Source organism: Protomyctophum bolini, assembly GCF_963924005.1.
Source record: "Protomyctophum bolini genome assembly, chromosome: 12".
NCBI classification, from domain to species: Eukaryota; Metazoa; Chordata; class Actinopteri; order Myctophiformes; family Myctophidae; genus Protomyctophum; species Protomyctophum bolini.
In genome coordinates, this window is record NC_137873.1 from 26,732,726 (window position 1) to 26,751,158 (window position 18,433).

The 18,433-nt window shown below is 42.8% G+C and overlaps 1 protein-coding gene across 1 annotated transcript in view; it reads right to left on the minus strand.

The window, feature by feature from the left end:
* Window positions 1-18,433, minus strand: part of LOC308326188 (voltage-gated inwardly rectifying potassium channel KCNH6-like) — a gene marked incomplete at both ends in the record, with an annotated part of 77,568 nt that overhangs the window by 45,957 nt on the left and 13,178 nt on the right. The window lies entirely within an intron of this gene.

Consider the following 18,433-nt stretch of genomic DNA (forward strand, 5'->3'; position numbering starts at 1 on the left):
AAGGAGGGAACCATTCTGCACATTTTCATTTGTCCTCTAGAGGGCAACATTCAACAGCAGATGACAGCTTAGCGGTTCAAGTTGAGAAAGAGAGTGAGTGAGTGAGTGAGTGAGTGAGTGAGTGAGTGTGTGTGTGTGTGTGTGTGTGTGTGTGTGTATAGGACAGAGGGAGGACGGGCGTAATGATATCACACAGATTACCATATGCTAATACTCTTAATAGTATACTATTTAGAGGTAGGACAAATGCACACAGCACCTAACACAAAAATTAGTGCAACTGCTTTTGTATACTATTGTTACTGTTATTCCTATTATTACATTGGGTTCCTCCCCTATTTTCTCACATTGCTGCAATATCTCGGAGTCAAACAAAAACAAATAGTTATATTCTCTTTAATACTTCATCTTTAATCAGATGCAACAATAAAGGCCTTGGTTTGAACTGAAATGCTGGACAAATTCAGCATGGAAAGAGAAAGCATCTAGTGATATTCTACCTTATATACTCTTCTTGATGCCATCTTATCTTACAGTACACAACGCAAGCTTTACATTTCACTATTGTATTGTTGGTGTGTTGTGTGTCAGTAGGTTGCTAAACCTGGTGGTTATGGATGACAAGCCATATTGAATTTCAGTCTGAACAGAGTGTGGATTATCATCTTAGAAAATCTGTATTTTGTAATAGTGTGTGTGTATGTTTAAGCGTGTACTGTATGTGTGTACTGTATGTGTGTGTGCGTGCGTATGTGACCAGGTTCAGGTCACTTTGAAGGGCAGCTTCAGTCTTTAGGGACAGTGACAGAAATAGGATCATGACATTCATTAAACATAAGTACCATATCAACCAGAGGAAATAACCAATGGATTAGAGCACTGAGGGGGAGAAAATAAGTACAAGAACAAAGATTATCCTCTTTAACCTTTGTTTCCCTGTGCCCTCATCATCAAGCGTGCACACACACACACACACACACACACACACACACACACACACACACACACGCGCATCTGTCCCTTTGTACATCTTTATCTTTTCACCTCCCCAGTATTGGAAAGGTTGTGTTGTGTTAATAACTTTGTTTGTTTACACTACAGGTTTGTCTCAGAGACACGACTGATCCGTTGTCAACCACTTCTGGTTCTGGTGCATTGAGCACATGCTTTTTAGAGTACTTTCTCATTCCCAGTCTATTCTCTCTCTCTCTCTCTCTCTCTCTCTCTCTCTCTCTGCGTGATTGCCTGCGTGATTGCCCTAATCCCCCTTGCTCTGCCCTTCTATTTCTCTTTCAGCCTCTCGTCTTACTTCTCTGCTTTCCTGTCATTCCTCACCGCATCCTTTTTAGAACCTGTATCAGGTTGCATCTGAAGAGTCGCATTCCCATACTAAACCAGTTTTGAGAAGTGAATCGTAAGATAGGGACCGATGGGGTCAAGTCACGGCAAGTTTATTCGTATAGCCTTTCATCTGCGCTGCAATCTCTAAAGGCTTACAGGCCCACAACCACTTAAGCCCTAAATACTTATAAGTTATAATATGATGATTAGCAACAATAGCTGATCTACAAGCTTGTACACTTGTAGATCTTCTATTTTTGTACATTTCGAATAGGTTGGCGACAGGGAAACCCTCCTTTATAGAAAGAAATCACACCAGTGTGACTCAGGGTGCTATACATCTTTTATGACGCAATTATCAGACAAAACAAATATGGCCAAAACAAACATTAAACTCTGTCCATGTCAATGGCGTTTTTAATGTTTGTTTAAGGAACAACAAACCTGTATATAGGAGGGGCTAGCGCCCCCCAAAATAGAAGAAATCTCATTGAGGGAGTGCAGTGCCCCCCCCCCCCCCTCCCCATCACCCTCCCTCAGTGTCAGCGGATCTATAACAATGTCTCTAAATCCACAAATGCCCATATATGGATCCCTGATCCTGATGTCATAGTACTGACTAGAGTTGGGATCCTTTAGGATTTTAACGATTCCGGTTCTTCAATGGTTTCCTTTAACGATTCCTACAGGACTGTAACTGAGAGACTACAAATGGCACCAAATGGATTGACCCACACAGACCCCCTTTCCACCGGTTGGTTTGGTTCGCCAGAGCTCCAAAATTGGTGGGAAAAACTAGACCTATATTAAACTAGAACTGCACTCTGCCGAGTGCATACTTGCTTGTTGCACACTAGTAGGCCATAAATGGCCTACTAGTGCGCAAGCAGAGCGCGCAAGTACTTTCGACCGCATCTCAGTATCTCTGTGAAGGAACGTTTGAAATGTATAATCATTACGTGTAACTATTTGCTACCTAACTACTTTTTTACAGAAAAATGAATCATTGATATGTGATGAAAAAAAAAGGTATATAAACTGAATTAAAATATATTATACAGTATAATTATTTTATTACTTATTGTAAATTGTCAATTGTTTTAATTTGTAATTTGATTAGCAGTATACTGTGGTTACTTGGTTCCAAAAAGTGAAGCCAAGTTTTTTTCAACCGTAGGTTTGTGCCTGGTTTGCTGGGACCAGTTACAACATTACGTCATCGTTGTGAACTGGGACCAGAGTACATGGTGTGTATAGGACGTAATGTTGTAACTTGTAACTTGTAACTAGTCCCAGCAAACCAGGCACAGACTGTATGTAGTTGTTCTAGTTACAACTACATACAGAGTATGTAGTTGTAATTTGATTAGCAGTATACTGTGGTTACTTGGTTCCAAAAAGTGAAGACAAGTTTTCTTCAACGGTAAATCTGTGCCTGGTTTGCTGGGACTAGTTACAACATTACGTCATCCTTGAGAGAGTACATGGTGTGTATATGACGTAATGTTGTAACTTGTAACTTGTAACTTGTAACATTACGTCATATACACACCATGTACTCTCTCAAGGATGACGTAATGTTGTAACTAGTCCCAGCAAACCAGGCACAGATTCACCGTTGAAGAAAACTTGGCTTCACTTCGAAGAGACCAAGCGAAAACATTACTTGCGCGCTCTGCTTGCGCAAGTAATTGTTTATAGGATCAATACAAGTAGATCATTACATGATAACCCTTCCACAGTAGTAGCTTTTTCATATTTCGATTATTTTGCATATTTTCCTACATAATGCCTCATTTGCATATTACATTTTGTAAAATTTGTAATACAATAAATTAGGGATGCACCGAAAGGGGAATTCTTGGCCGAAACCGAATACCGAATATAGGAAACAGTTGGCCGAAAACCGAATATCCGAATATGATTAATATTATACATATTTCTTCCTTCCATTGCCGTCATGGCCGTACCTTAAAGCTACCTGATTTATGGCAAAATAAATGGTTATGGCAAAACTTAACTTAAATAATAATCACTGTTATGGATCCATAAAACATTTATTCTGCTCTTTTGAATGCATTAATTGCATACACTATTCAGTGATATATTTTCTGCCTATTTGGGCCGAAACCGAATAGGCCGAAAATGCATTTTTAGCCATTTGCTGCCACATTTTTTCTGTGGCCGAATATTCGGTGCATCACTACAATAAATCGTTGTCTTCGTGTAAGTACTCAATAGGGGAAGTTTCGTGCTGATAACAATCTAATATAGGTATGGTTTTGCCCACTCAATTCATAATTAATGTTCCAATTTTTGGAGCTCTGGCTCATGGACTAAGAACCAAAAAGAACAGAACCAACCGGTGGAAAAGGGGCCACAGTGTTGCATTGGTGAATCCATCTCTGGTCAGTCGTGGGACGCCATTTTGAAGAAGTCACACGCATGCCGCTTAACGCCTGCAGTATACCACAGGTCACATACAGGTCACACAATGGACAATTGATATGCATCTCTAAGCCTTTGTAAACACTGTTGAGGTGTGAACTTAAGGGTTGTTTTTAATCGATGCATGTGCGTGCGCTCCTGAAAAATACTACTGTAATCAAGTACAATTTTGAGGTATTTGTACTTTACTTGAGTATTTCCAATTTCCAATACTTTTACTTCTACTCCACTACATCTCGGATCAAAATATCATAGGCTACTTGCTACCTTTTACTAGTTACTTTGTAGATTTACTACCTTATCCTGAGTTTTGGGTGAATAAATCCCTCTGCATTTGACCTCCTGCCTTTGACCAGTCTGTTCTGCATTTTGGGTCCTACTTCTGAGTCACATCGTAACAGTATACTCAAGCCAAAAAATGGACCCAGCAGAACAGAGACTTTTCCAGCTCCCGATCAGTGTGCTGAATTTGAAAAAAGGATTTCGACCCAGCAGCAATGGTTCCAGGAGCGGCCATGGGTGAGCCACTTTGTACCTCACATTAACATCGTCCGTGAGAGGCTAAAGGACTTTCGTCACTCCACCTCAGTTACACCTGCTCCCCAGCCTGCTCCTCACTCTGTCAGGCTTGGTATCATGAGCTTGCAACCAGCATGCTCCCATCCTGCTCCTGAGAAGATCCAGCCCATGATGGACCTGCTCAGCTATTTCCAGAGCAGGGTCAAGATCCCCGTCTATTCCACCCAGCGACACCGAGACGTGGACACCGCTGGCGCACAGCGCCGCCCAGATGCGGCCACCGTCGACCACCGACGCCCAGACGCAGCCACCACCGCCACCCAGCGCTGCCGAGACGCGGCCACCGCCGCCCAGCGATGCAGACTTACACTGCGACGCCAAAGTGCCCCTGGCACACGATGCCCTGATGCCGTCGCCGCAGCTCCGTGCCGCAGAGCCTCCGCCGCCGCAGCTCAGCACTACTGAGGCTGTGCTGCCGTCTAGTGCTACAGATGCTCCTCTGCTGCTACCTGCGCTCTCGTCAGCAGACAGCCTGCCTGAGGCCCGGTCAGCCTTCTTTGCGGACACCCTTCCAGAACATTCTGAATTGCCACCTATCACACGCCAGATGTCTGTCTCCGTCCCTGACCATCAGTCTGAACCTAGCCCCCCCCCTCCTCCTGTTTCCCAGCCTGCTGTTTTCCCGTCTGCCCCGGGTCTCTGACCCTCGGCTTCCAGTCTCCACAGACTGTTGCCTCTCCACAGCCCCCTCTGTTCGGCTCTGGAGTTCCATGCCCGGGCCCTCTGCAAGAGGTTCGATTGATCCACCAGCCAGCCCATTGACTATTCTCCCAGATTGTCTGTCCACCTGTCTCCCGGTTTGTATGTCGGTCTGTATGCCAGCATGCTTGTGCGTTTGTCCGCTCCCCAGTCCTTTAGTCCCCCTAATGCGTTTACCCACCTGTTGTGTCAGACTGCATGTTTGTCTGCCTGTTTTACTGTCTGTCAGTTAGTTTGTTTGTCTCAGTTTGTGCCTGTCTGTTTGTCTGTGTGCTTGTCTGCGTGTCTTCCCACCTGCCTTTCTGTGTAACTTTTTGTTGTACCCTGCCAAAGTCTATACAGTGTTTTTGCTAGTTTTGAGCTTGTAGATCTGGTACTTTTTCTGTTTTTGTCCAGCCAGTCCTATGTTAGTTTTGTGCCCCCGTTTCCCTCCTTTCCAACGCTATAACGTTCTGAATAAATGGGTGAATAAATCCCTCTGCCTTTGACCAGTCTGTTCTGCATTTTGGGTCCTACTTCTGAGTCGCATCGTAACACTCGGCCAGTAGAGCCTATACTGGCTCCATTGCATGGTCTTGATGAGTAACCTATTGGTGATTACGGGTTGACAGCATTCAAAGCGGGTGGCCTGACACATATATATTTGATTCATTTCTGATTATTATTATAATACAGTAAATGCTTGCAGTAGTTTGACTGACTGGAATAGGACATGATGACTGATGTCTTTACTAGCAGAGTTAAACACACAACCGGCTGATCAATAAACACAGGTCTATCAATCATACAAAACGTAGAATCACCTAGCTAGCCACACACACACACACACACACACACACACACACACACACACACACACACACACACACACGTTGAGCTGAAAGATCAGATACCTCACGACAAACCTTCTGTAAGTCAACGCACGCACGCACAGTCGCGCAGACACACGCAAACCCACCCAAAGGACAGCTATGGTTTGACCCACAGGACACCCTGGCCATTAAAATCAGTGATTGTTTCCCTGTGAAACAGCAGTATTGATTAACCAAACCTCAGTGGAAACAGTAAACCAAAGTAGTGCTGAGCTGTGTGATACAACCCTGCTCAGTTCTCAACACTTCACTGAAATTGATTAAGTCAGACTTTCTGATGACAGGACACATTTAAACTACAGTGATAACCATTGGTTCTTGTAATATTCATTATGTTTTGTTCATTCATGACATGGTGCAAACATGGATTAACTGCATTAATCAACGTAATACTCAACACCCTCCATAAACACCTGGAGTGGGTGGAATTTTATATAATTTATAACTATCTACTTCCTTTTTACAACTTGAATTCCTGTAGTGTGAAAGTAAAAGTGATGGAATGTTGATCAGAAACCCTGATATAGCTGACCAGGATGAGCATTCATTAAAAGGATCCCTGGCTAATAAGACAAATATGCCTTAATACATTATAATTGCCCTCTATAACTGAAATAAAAAAATAAAAACACCTTAAAATTTGTATTTATTTTATAAATAGATAATCTTTCACTCCATAGAGACTGCTTCCATCACAGGTTGATGATGTCATATGCCCATGTGTGGTCTAGCCCTATGTAATGTATGGAATGTATATGCTAATAAAAGAAAATATTATATATATATATATAATATATCATTATATATAATATATATAAAAGGAATATTTTTAAATACCGGTACTTTTTATTAGTATGTGCATTCCATATATTCCATAGGGTTTGACCACACATGGACAAATTACATCATCAACTTGCGACAGGAGTTGCTCCTATTTAGTGAAAGATTACCTATTTCAAAAATAAGATATTTATTGTATATAATTTAGAAAATAAATAAGATATTTATTTTATATAATAGATATGTGAAAATGTGTGCAAATCTTTGAATATATATTCTTTCACAGCAGACATTCTTAACTCATAGCTTTGCTTCTGGGGGGTCTCTGATACAAAACATTTTCAGATGGGGGTCGGCGGCCGAACATAGTTTGAGAACCACGGATATAGAAACAGGTTTTTCAGAAAACTGAATGTGGTCTCAGGTCTTAAACATCTCAACTGAAATCAGTTGAGATGGCAAGATGACAGAGCATTCCATGAGTCATTTTTGAGATATCTTACTTTGTGCCCAAGCTCTTGGACAGATCGTCTGACACAACTGTAGCCATCCTTAGAACAATCAATACAATCAATCAAGTTCTTTTGGAATGCAAGAAGAGGCCCCAAACTCACGGTGGTTTACTTGACCAGTGACACTCCCACTTGTCAAAGACAAAGAGGTAGAATAAAGTTGGGCAGATCAATACCATAACCAATCAATAAATAACACTTTGATTCTCTATCGTATCTATTTTTTTTTATTGTTTTGTTCTGTCCATCACTGAGTCCTTTTCTTCCCTATAGCCACAGTGGCAGGTGGATTCCAAAAATCGTTAGATTATATTTCTTTATCATGGAACACATCTGTGTGTGTGTGTCTGCAGACCACATATGTTACTGTGACCTGACAATTTAACCGACCAGAGCCAGAGCTGGCAAACATTCAGAGGTACATTAAAATCAGCAGACAAAGCCAAAGACAACAGGGACAGGGGAGCGCAATGGGAGAGATAAATCAATAAGGCAAAGCCTCAGGCTAATTAAGGCAGTGTGAGGTCACAGAAAAACTCCCCTTTAACCTCAGCGCAATCTATGAGATCTACCTTGCTGATTTGTGTGTCTGAATGTTTGTAATAGTGCTTTGTGTAGTGTGTGTGTGTGTGTGTGTGTGTGTGTGTGTGTGTGTGTGTGCGTGTGTGTGTGTGTGTGAGAGAGTAAAACATTTGTCTTGAGAGAAACAAAGAGAGAGAGAGAAAGAGAGAGAGAGAGAGATGGTGTGTACTGTATGTGTCACGATCTAGAAGGGCAGTACTGTAACTGAAGCCTTTTCACTCAGTTGACCTGTCTGATACAGAGATTCACTAGATTAATTACAACACACTCAATAGTTCCGAACACCCTATGTGTGTGTTTTGTGTGTGTGCGCATATTAATGAGGGAGCTGAAAGTCACAATGGTCAAGTAAATTAAGGAGACATATTTCTGAGCTATACTAATAAAGACCCTTGGGTATTTGACTTTAGTGTGTGTGTGTGTGTGTGTGTGTGTGTGTGTGTGTGTGAGAAAACCGTTGGGTCGTGGGGAGAGACCGAGAGAGAGTAATTGCTGTGCGACCCAAGGGAGCAGGCCCCATCAAAGTAGTTTTTATATACACACCCACACACAGGCTCCAAAATCAAGATGTTTTTCCATCCAACTGATTTCATTTGAGCAGGTCATGCATGGGGCTGCTACAGTAGGTGTCACTGGAGACTGGAGAGTTCATTGTAGATGATCCCACTTCAGACATTGGATATGTAGTGGGGATAATAGAGTAGCAGTTCCAAAATACATTAGGGACTTTAAGCAACGGCATTCTGCTCCGGCAACCGGAAATGGATCAGTGCTCGATACATAAACCTGCTTGCCGTCACAGCCCTTTCTACTACGGCAGAACCTACATTTCCACGTAGTGTACAACGCCATGTCATAACCATGTTTATTTAAATTAGCTGTCATAGTGTACATTTACACCAATTGCTTCATCACCTCTCTTATGCTGTGTAATGTGTTGGCATGCTCTGAATGAAGAAATAACACTAATACCATACGTGTATGGTATGTCATATTAACCAGGTTTATTAAAACGGTTTTAGAATAACACAGATCGCTCCAGCACCTTCCTCTTTCCACTGCTGATCATGTCCAGCGCATAAGCAATACCTGAAAACAGTCGTTGCTTAAAGTCCATATTATGTGACCTAATACTTTCTGATACGTAGTGTGACTTTGGACTCTTCCTTCCTGATGCCTTCGATTCTAATTAAACTTAAGACAGCTACCGTAGGTGAGCTTCCTCTGTTTGCCAAAGACATAATATTATTATTCCTGTTACCTTTGATTATAATTGGATTTAAGACAAGTCTGCTTGCTCCGTTTTCCAAAAGCTTGGATGTTCTGCTTTAGTCAAAGACAGCACTCCAAGAACATGAATTATGAAAATATTAAAAAGACCTTACCACTACTTTGGATCATCAGGCTTTATGAATTTCAGAAAACACTTTCATTTTTCCTAACTTATCTTAATTGTTTAGAATGCATTCCATTTTAATTTGAACAAAATGGCAGGGAATATCTTTCACTAGCCTTCATTAGCTTGTAACGGAAATTCCAAATTTAACATATTGACCTTTTAATAGATTCCAAAATTGACAGAATCCACATTTCATTGAACTAAAGCTACACACTGCAAAACACCATTGTGAGCAATCCAGAATATTCAACCATTAATGATTTGAAACCAAAACCCAAAATGTGTTTACGGTATGGATAAGGTATCATGTGTCAGTACTCTGTAGTGTACGCTTTAGTGGCCACTGATCATTCAAAAGTGGAAAAACTGCAAATTGCAATGTGGGGTGTCCAGTGGCAGCTCAGTATTTACTGTACAGTACATATCAGTTGGCCAGAAAGATACCCATTAGTGGACCATGGATAATTATTACAGTTTACATTATAACATAAGTTATAGTGGAACTACTACACCAGAATGTTATGTAACATAACATTTTGGTCTAGTAGTTCCACAGTGGAGGGCACGTTGCAAGTTCATGTTGTGAGCTTATAGATCAGCCATTACGCTATCAAGACCCGACAAGATACATACTTTATTTTTTGTTTTATTTTATATAGTTCCGTTTTAAGGGCCATTATTTAGTGCTTTTTTTTAAACAATGTTTCCTTTAAAACACTAAATTGTGTGAAATTGTGTCAGTACTCAATTCAGCAGATCATTATAACCATCTGTTAAGCCTGTTTTTATGTTAATGCAGTACCATTTGAGGGTTTCTGTCAAGTATTTGTCATGATTTGGGTTAGTGCTGCACACAATAACTAAAAAACATCGCATGGACGCACCTGGGACGTATCCTCAGTGATGTATCCCAAGGTCATCTGGGTTTCGGGTCTGGCAACATCATACCCCTCACTAAGGTGACCCAGCCGGGGTGATAAAGTCCCGACTTATGTCCCAGTAGCAACCTTCGATCAGTCCCACTAGGGAAAGACCAAGGCCACACAATCCGTTGCTCCGGAACTATTCTGCCAGGACTGGGAGAACCAGATTCTGGCACGTGGAAGGACTAGGCTCTGTGTGTTGACCAAACTCCCAGCACCATGCACTTCATTCAGGAGTGGTGGATTATAATGGCCCTTCTAAAGGCCTCACCGAGGGTTTGTTGGGCTTCCTCCTCACGGAGGACACAGGCTGGGGCGCTAACCCATACTGCTCACCCGGGTGCCGTCTATATTCCGGCTGTCACCAGTCTCTCCGGTGGTCACCAGACTATACCTGGTTGTCACATATAAGTTTAGTTTGTAAATACATCAAAGATGCGAATATAATCCATTTGTAATGGATGTCTTGGCCTGGAAGAGAGGTCATCAGGTGGTCTCCAACCTTCTTAGAGTGTTTCAACCCTCAACCACTACACTCTCCAGTTGGCGGGTCAGCAGTGATTGGTCAAGTCACTGCCCCTCTCCTCCAGGCTCCCAGCTATAGACAAGTCCACGGAGGGGCGCCCCGCGCGCAGCCATCACCGAGGTGCAACCAGCACCGGGAGGGAAGGGCACACCCGGCCAACAGGCTGTGGTTCGAAACCTGCCGGCCAGGTGCAGCAAACCAGCGCTGGCCACACCCCAGCGGCCGCCGCGCCCAGGGCACCCCCCCGCGGACCCGCCCACTGTCCTTTCTCTCCTGCCAGAACTAACAGGAAGCTCTCTCTGCCTTGTGTGTTCTTGGGGGATAGCAGGCACTGAGGTCTCTAGGACTATGGTTTGCCTCCTTCCTAGTGTCCTCCTACGTCTCACCAGACTGTTCGTCTGTGCGGTGTGCATGTGTCCGTCCTTGTGCACACTTGGCCTTACTCTGGTGTATTTGAATAAATAAATAGAATAACTATAACTAAAAAACATCGCATGGATGCACCTGGGACATATCCTCAGTGATGTATCCCAAAGTCATCTGGGTTTCAGGTCTGGGAAACCTCATACCCCTCACTAAGGTGACCCAGCCGGGGTGATCAAGTCCCGGCTTACGTCCCAGTAGCAACCCTCGATCAGTCGCACTAGGGAAAGACCAAGGCCACACAATCCGTTGCGATAATAATTTGAATCCAAGGCCTCAGGAAGGAAGAGTCCAAAGTCACACAATGTACTGTATCAGAAAGTATTAGGTAATAGGTATATGGGATCATCTACAATGAACTCTGTGTCATTTTAGATTCGAGCTATATATAATACAGCAACATACTATTTCAGAAAACTATTAGAACAGTGGTTCTAGAACAGTGGTTCTCAAAAATAGCAGATATACAAGTTCACACAGCGCATCACTTTGTGCTGCGCTAAGGGCTTGTACATCTTCTATTTTCGAACATTAGAAAAATCTTGTGTTCTTAAATGTTCTATTCTGGGGGGTCCCTGGCACAAAACATTTTACGATGGGGGTCCCCGGCCACATATCAATTTGAGGTTCCTTGACACGCCCACTATACAGATTTAGATTTAGAAGGCATTTGTAGAATGGGCCTCAGGACTTATTAATGGATGAAACACATTGGAGCCACTGCTGATATCACTCTAGTGGTGCACCATTTGCTGTGGACTGGACGGTTGGATGGTCACAGTCAACACAACTCAACTCACTCAAATCAAACGTCTGTGGGTTCACTGCCGTGTCCTGCTTAGAAAAGCAGTGTTCCGTCTCCCGATTCCCATGTATCTATCTCTGTACCCTGGGATTCATGGACACCCATGGATCATCTATGAATGGTCAGTAAAATCATCACTATATCCATACCTTTATAAGCACTATTTCACCTAATAATCTCATTCCAAGCCTTATGAAAAAATGTAATGAAAAACAGAAGCAAGCTTGAGGCGCTAGGCTGGAGGTGCTAAAGTCAGCAAAAATCCTCACTCCCAACAGCTCTCTCTCTCTGATGGGTTCACCTTCCGTTTCTCTTGCTATACTGCATCAGTAATCGCTTTGCCCCGGAGAGCCAGGATACCGTATCTTTAATCTGTGGATGTTGTATACCCCTGACCCTTTGACCCGCGTCCGACTCTGTGGCTAAAGCAATAAATGCAGGAGAAGAACGAACGCACGCACACACACACACACACACACACACACGCACACACAATAATGACAGACGTGAGTGACAGAGTAATGACAGAGGTGAGTGACAGGACCTGGGATGGACTGAAGTGTCACAATGCGGTCCATGTTAAAATGGACACTTTAATATCCTACTGTATATGAGAAGAGCTGATAGATGGACCGTTACATAAACGGGATTAAGTGGGTAGAAATAGTTAGATAAACTAATATTATTTTCTGCCATTGTCCCAGTGTATAGAAGCTGATTTATGACTTAGGAGGACCAATTCAACCCATAGGATATGCATTGCAAACATGCAATGACGCCAATAGGGTTCATATAAGTTTAACTGACTAAAAAGCAGTAAGCCGGCCTGAGGGCGAGAAGCGTGCACACATCCGCATGGGTGACGGCATACTGCTGGGCGAGCGCTGGCGCTTTGGCATGGGGGGGTCAGATCAGAAGGAATTCTGTACTGGCCATATATGGAGCGTGTCTTGAGTATACAGGGTTTGATGAGGTCAGATCAACATACTTCCTAGTACCAACTAGGTCAGCTCCATATATGGAAATCTAAGGGGTGGCAGTACAGGGAGTGTACAGGGTCTGATGGGCATAAATCTTCGGTCCTGTTGAGAACTCTAGTTTTCGCCAATGGCTGCACTAAAAACTTTGGGGCAGGCCCATCTAGAGTTTCAATGGACGGGTATCAGTCAAAAGGGAGACATCGAAGAAAGACTGGTGGGGAGGATCAACATATGGATGGAATGTCAGAACAGGTCAGCTCTGGAGATCTTAGGGTTTGAGGTCAGATTTAGAGTTGCTGGCCGACTATGCAGAACAAGTGATGAACCAGTCTTCTCCATGTATGGCTATGCAGGGTTTGATGAGGTCAGTGTCGTGATCTTCAGAAATGGAGACGGCCATATATGGAGCGTGTCACGAGGCGTGATGGACTGATGGCCATATATGGTGGCGTGACGTGTCACGAGGCGTGATGGACGGACAGGTTTTGCACGTTTTCAGAGTAATCTGCGATCTACGGGTACAATGAAATCTATCAATCTAACCACTTTTAAAGACGCACCCAAAATCACGTTTTTTTGTTGTTGTTAATGATGTTTTGAAGCATATGAGAATCCTGTTGGCACTCTGCTTTTCTCTATCCATTAAAATGGATTTTTACCTACAAAACTGGCCTTAAGATTGCCTCTCTGTGAAAGCAGGTGTGGCATGTGACGAAATTAAGTTACTAAAGTCATATGTGACAAGCCAATCTTCAAAGGCATACATACTGTACACATACAGTAGAGTGCCTGCCGTTCCTTGCATAATTCATGGCAACAGACCCACAGGACAGCAAGAGTAGGAAAGCAGACTCAGAGTTGGTACTAGGAAGTAAATGGAAGCAATAGAAATAGAAAAGAATATCTAATTATAATACAAAACAAACATTTGTATTTCTGACCAAGTTTGGTTGTGTAAACTGCAACTTTGCAAGTTTGTGGAGACAGACAACCATATCGGCAAAGAAAAACTTGTATTTCAAGGTTTCAAGGCTATCTGCAGTGGCCTCTTGCATCTGCATGAAGCATTGATTTGCAACTCATTTTTGTTTTCGGAAAGTAAACATAAAATCTGTGGTTTGCAGAAACAAGCCAACGTTTTTTTTGGTTGAGACTAATCTCTCAAGAACAGATTCCGAGCTGCTCCACTGAATCTGTCGGCAGCGGCATTCAGAACGTGTAAACATTGTTGTTAGTGGGAATGAAAACATATGGCGCCCCACCGAAGAGGAGGGCTGAGGCCAAAACAAACAGCAGAGGGTGCTGTTTTTTCTCCCTTTTTTCTACACTTTTTTATGTTTTCCCAGATAGGTCTCAACCCAATATGGGAGGGTTGAGACAAAGCAACGTTTCTGCAGGAGACAGGGGAAAACTAACTTCTTGATAGTGATATTCCAGAAAGTCTTTCCCATTATCTTACTATACTTTCAGCTTCCCTACTGTCTATGGCTATGCCAATGAAGAAATTTAAAACAAGAGTGGAGCAATTATCCCTTTAGTTCCCTGCAAATACATAGACTAGTACACTTGTTCTGAACCGGTATTAGCAGTTCAATGTTAAAATGGTAAATGGTGCATTTACAGTAGCGCCTTTATCCAAGGCACTTACCATAGATTGTGCATTACATTCACCCAGTCACACACACACACAATCATACACCGATGGCGGCAGAAACCATGCAAGAACCAACCAGCACATCAGGAGCAATTAGGGGTCTTGCTCAAGGACACTTCGACACCAACTCTGGAGGAGCCCGGGTTTGAACTGGCAACCTTTCGGTTGCCATCCAGCCACTCTACCCCTGAGCCACCGCCAACGTTACACTTGTTAAAGTCACCAGTACATTCAATATGTTGTACAGGGACATGGTCTGTACTCAGGGGGGGGGGAAGTCAACAACTTTAGCTCAGAGAAGAATTAATTCCGTCTTGGAACCAGACCGAATAAGACTGAAACTAAATAGTACATTTAATGTATACCTTTAGTTACCCACAAATACATAAACACCAGTTCACTGCATTACTGTAGCACTAGCACCTCAATTTGACTTATTATTATTACTTATTATTTATAAGTCACCATCCAGTACATTAACCTATGCAATACTCCTCTATGATTTTCCTCTGCAGCTCCCCCACCCCGTCTCATCCCACTGCTTCATACATTATTTAAATGTACTCCAATACATTGGAATACTCCTTTATAATAAACATTCAGGGGGACACACCAGAAATGTGCAGTGTGACCCATATTCAAGGACCAATATGGGAGGGCAATCCCTCTTTAAGTGCGCATTAAGAGCACCATGAAAGTGCCACTGCAAAATATTTTCCTAAGCTAATTAAGTATCAAAGCCTTGGCATTAGCCAGCCCCCCATACCCTCACCCCATGATACGGTTTAACAGGATTTAGTCCTGAGCAGTTCCCCCTAAAACTGATTATTGGCTCCTTTCAATTCTAGCCAAATATAGACCCATGGCTGGCCTTCACTCAAACAGGACAAGGTCCAAAAATCTCTGCAGCAGCGCAGTTACTCATTCTTTTCAGATCTGAGCTCCAAAGTTTGTCCATGGCACACATACAAGCATTTGAGGTGTCTTCCCTGCAGCTCTTTGTGAGCAGAAACTTCTTCCCTGCAACTCTAGACAGAAGGGTAGAGAGTGAGACAGAAGGTTAGAGAGTGAGACAGGAGGGTAGAGAGTGAGACAGGACTCTAGACAGAAGGGTAGAGAGTGAGACAGAAGGGTAGAGAGTGAGACAGGACTCTAGACAGGAGGGTAGAGAGTGAGACAGGAGGGTAGAGAGTGAGACAGGACTCTAGACAGGAGGGTAGAGAGTGAGATAGGAGGGTAGAGAGTGAGACAAGAGGGTAGAGAGTGAGACAGTGACCGTGAAAAAGGAGAATAGAGAGAATGGAGGAATAACAGGTTGTAGAAAAATGTAATGTGGAAGCAGAAGAATTAAATGTAAAAAGCATCCTTTGCGTCCAGTCATGCATGTCTCTCCCCTCTCCATTTCTCCTCTGCCATGACTAATTCTGCTGTACTTTCTGCTGAAGAGGCACACGCACACAATATATTCATTCATCTCTCATCTCATATTTCAGTGAAGATTAACTCAGCTTTATGTACATTACCTCTCTGCCCAGATTTACTACCGTGACAGTGTGCGCAAATGTGAGTGTGCGTGTGTGCGCGAGTCAATACCATAAGGCTAAGTTGTGTATCTGCTCACTGTTTCATCCTATGTTTGTGTGGTTGTGTATGTGTCTGCAGACTGTGCACTGTATCCATGTGTGGTTAAGTGTGTGTGTGTGTGTGTGTGTGTGTGTGCCTGTATTTCTGTGTGACATGCTAGTAGCTCAGAGACCAAAATAAAGATCAGGAAATGCGGTATTGAGATGTGGATATATGCAGTATCCCATTCCCTGTAAGCCGATGCCTGGATTTACCTTCAGTGACATTCACGTCTCTCCTTTATGCTTATGCTCTCATCTTGGTTAGCTTCAATACTTCATGATCTCATAGTATCGTATAGTATGGGATATCAGGGCACTTCTTAATCCTTAACTGTCGAGTGATATTGTGAGGCAAAGACAATTGGCATTTTCATAATCATGTCATCGGGGCAGCCCACTGGTCATTCCCACCAAGTGTTGTGAAAGTGCACCCATCTCTTCTAATAGATAATACTAGATAATATATATATGCGCATACATCTATCAATTCTATCATCCATGAGTGGATATACAATATGGATACATTTGTACAGTCTGAGAAGCACAATATTCTAGTTTCATTTTTACTCATTCTTAGAGTGCCCTTTTCCCATTTTTCGAGGATCTCTATGCTTGACCATTCACACCACATCTTCACTGCTCAGAGACCCTCTGATAGATGAATTTCTATTTCCTCCTCACTGTATAGACTACTTTTCGGATGGTTATTCTACACAATAAAATACAAAATTATGATAAATGCTCATCACAAGTCTGAACAGACAACTTGAGATTGGAATATGTGTTTATCCATCAGTCAAAAACAGTAATTTGCATTTTATAATATGGAACAAAGACAAGGATCCAAAAGTTGTAAATTTGTAACAATTTCTCTCTCTCTCTCACTATACGCACACAGCCACGCACTGTTCTATTGGACATGGAGCATAGAGTATTAAAAGGCATGGAGGCACAGCGCTGAGCCGCACTGATATAACACAGACAGCAGCGCAAAATGTTTACAAGTTTATCGAGATGAAAGTTCCTACTCCCCACTAGTCCCCACACAGTGACAGCACTCCATGTTTATGGCACGCACAGACAGACAGAATATTCTGTAGGCTATAATACTATTACACTGCACTGCAGTGTTTGTGTTTTCTTAAGCAATTGATTAATGTACTCGTCCTCATTTCGATCAGGGCTTCAGTCTCCACTCTCCTCATTCGACCATGTCTATCCACGGTAACGGGACATCTTTGCGCTGCGTAAAATATGCCTTCTACGTCTCCAACTGTGTTCAGCTCCTCACCCGCCACATTGTTTGCTTAATTTCCTTTATTTACTGCGGATTGCATTCACACCTGCACCGAATCGTAATCAAGTGCGATTGGAAGCGAAGCGAAACCCCCGTTTTTGCTCGGAGTAAAATGCGGTTCTTTGCTGCGCATTAGGATCCGAATGAGCCTTCACACCTGCCAAACGAAGCACACTTTCTGACAATGCACAGCAGGATGCGTTTTAATCGCAGCAAAGCTCTCTGGTGAGAATGTGACCTAACTCTGCTGCAGTCTGAAGTCTGAAGGACACTGCCAAAGACATCAAGAACTGCCAGCCAGCAAGTCGGTGCTGTGGGAACCGACACGCAGGCACCGGTCACGAGGACGTCCCACATTAACTTACGTGGACGTACTTAAGAAAGATGCAGGAGCGCAAAGTACCAAAGAGCTGGCAATATGTATGGAGAACCGGGATGACTGGAGGTTCCTATGGAAGGCTCGTCTGAAGAGATGTTCTGTTGATCGACTGATCAATTATTCAATTAATCATTACAGTCATAACTAAAAGTTTGAGTGGTTAGGAGATTGCTATTTGTCCAGTGGACTACCGTCTGTGTCATCAAGCATTCAGCATATCAATATGGGTTTATTTCTGTTTAAAGCCAGTTTGCAGCCATCAACAACCCTTCATCCTGTTCATCTCAATCTTAACTGGCACAGAAATAAAAATGCCCTTAAAATAATCTGAATTAAATCATTCAATACATTCTGCTTAATAAGTAAACAAGCCTTCCAGATGCATCTTGGGTGTTGGCCTGATCTAGGTGAGTCAGAGTGGGGGTATGGCAGGGTGGGGGTTAGGTGGGTGATCCAGTGCAGCAATAATTGGAACAAATTACATGTCAGAATTACAAGTAGAACAAATTAGACATCTCTGTCAGTTTGCCTTGCAATCCTCAGGGACCCGATTATGGTACAAAACATGTGAAGAGTCTAATCTCCTGAAAAGTCCAATCTAATGAGAGA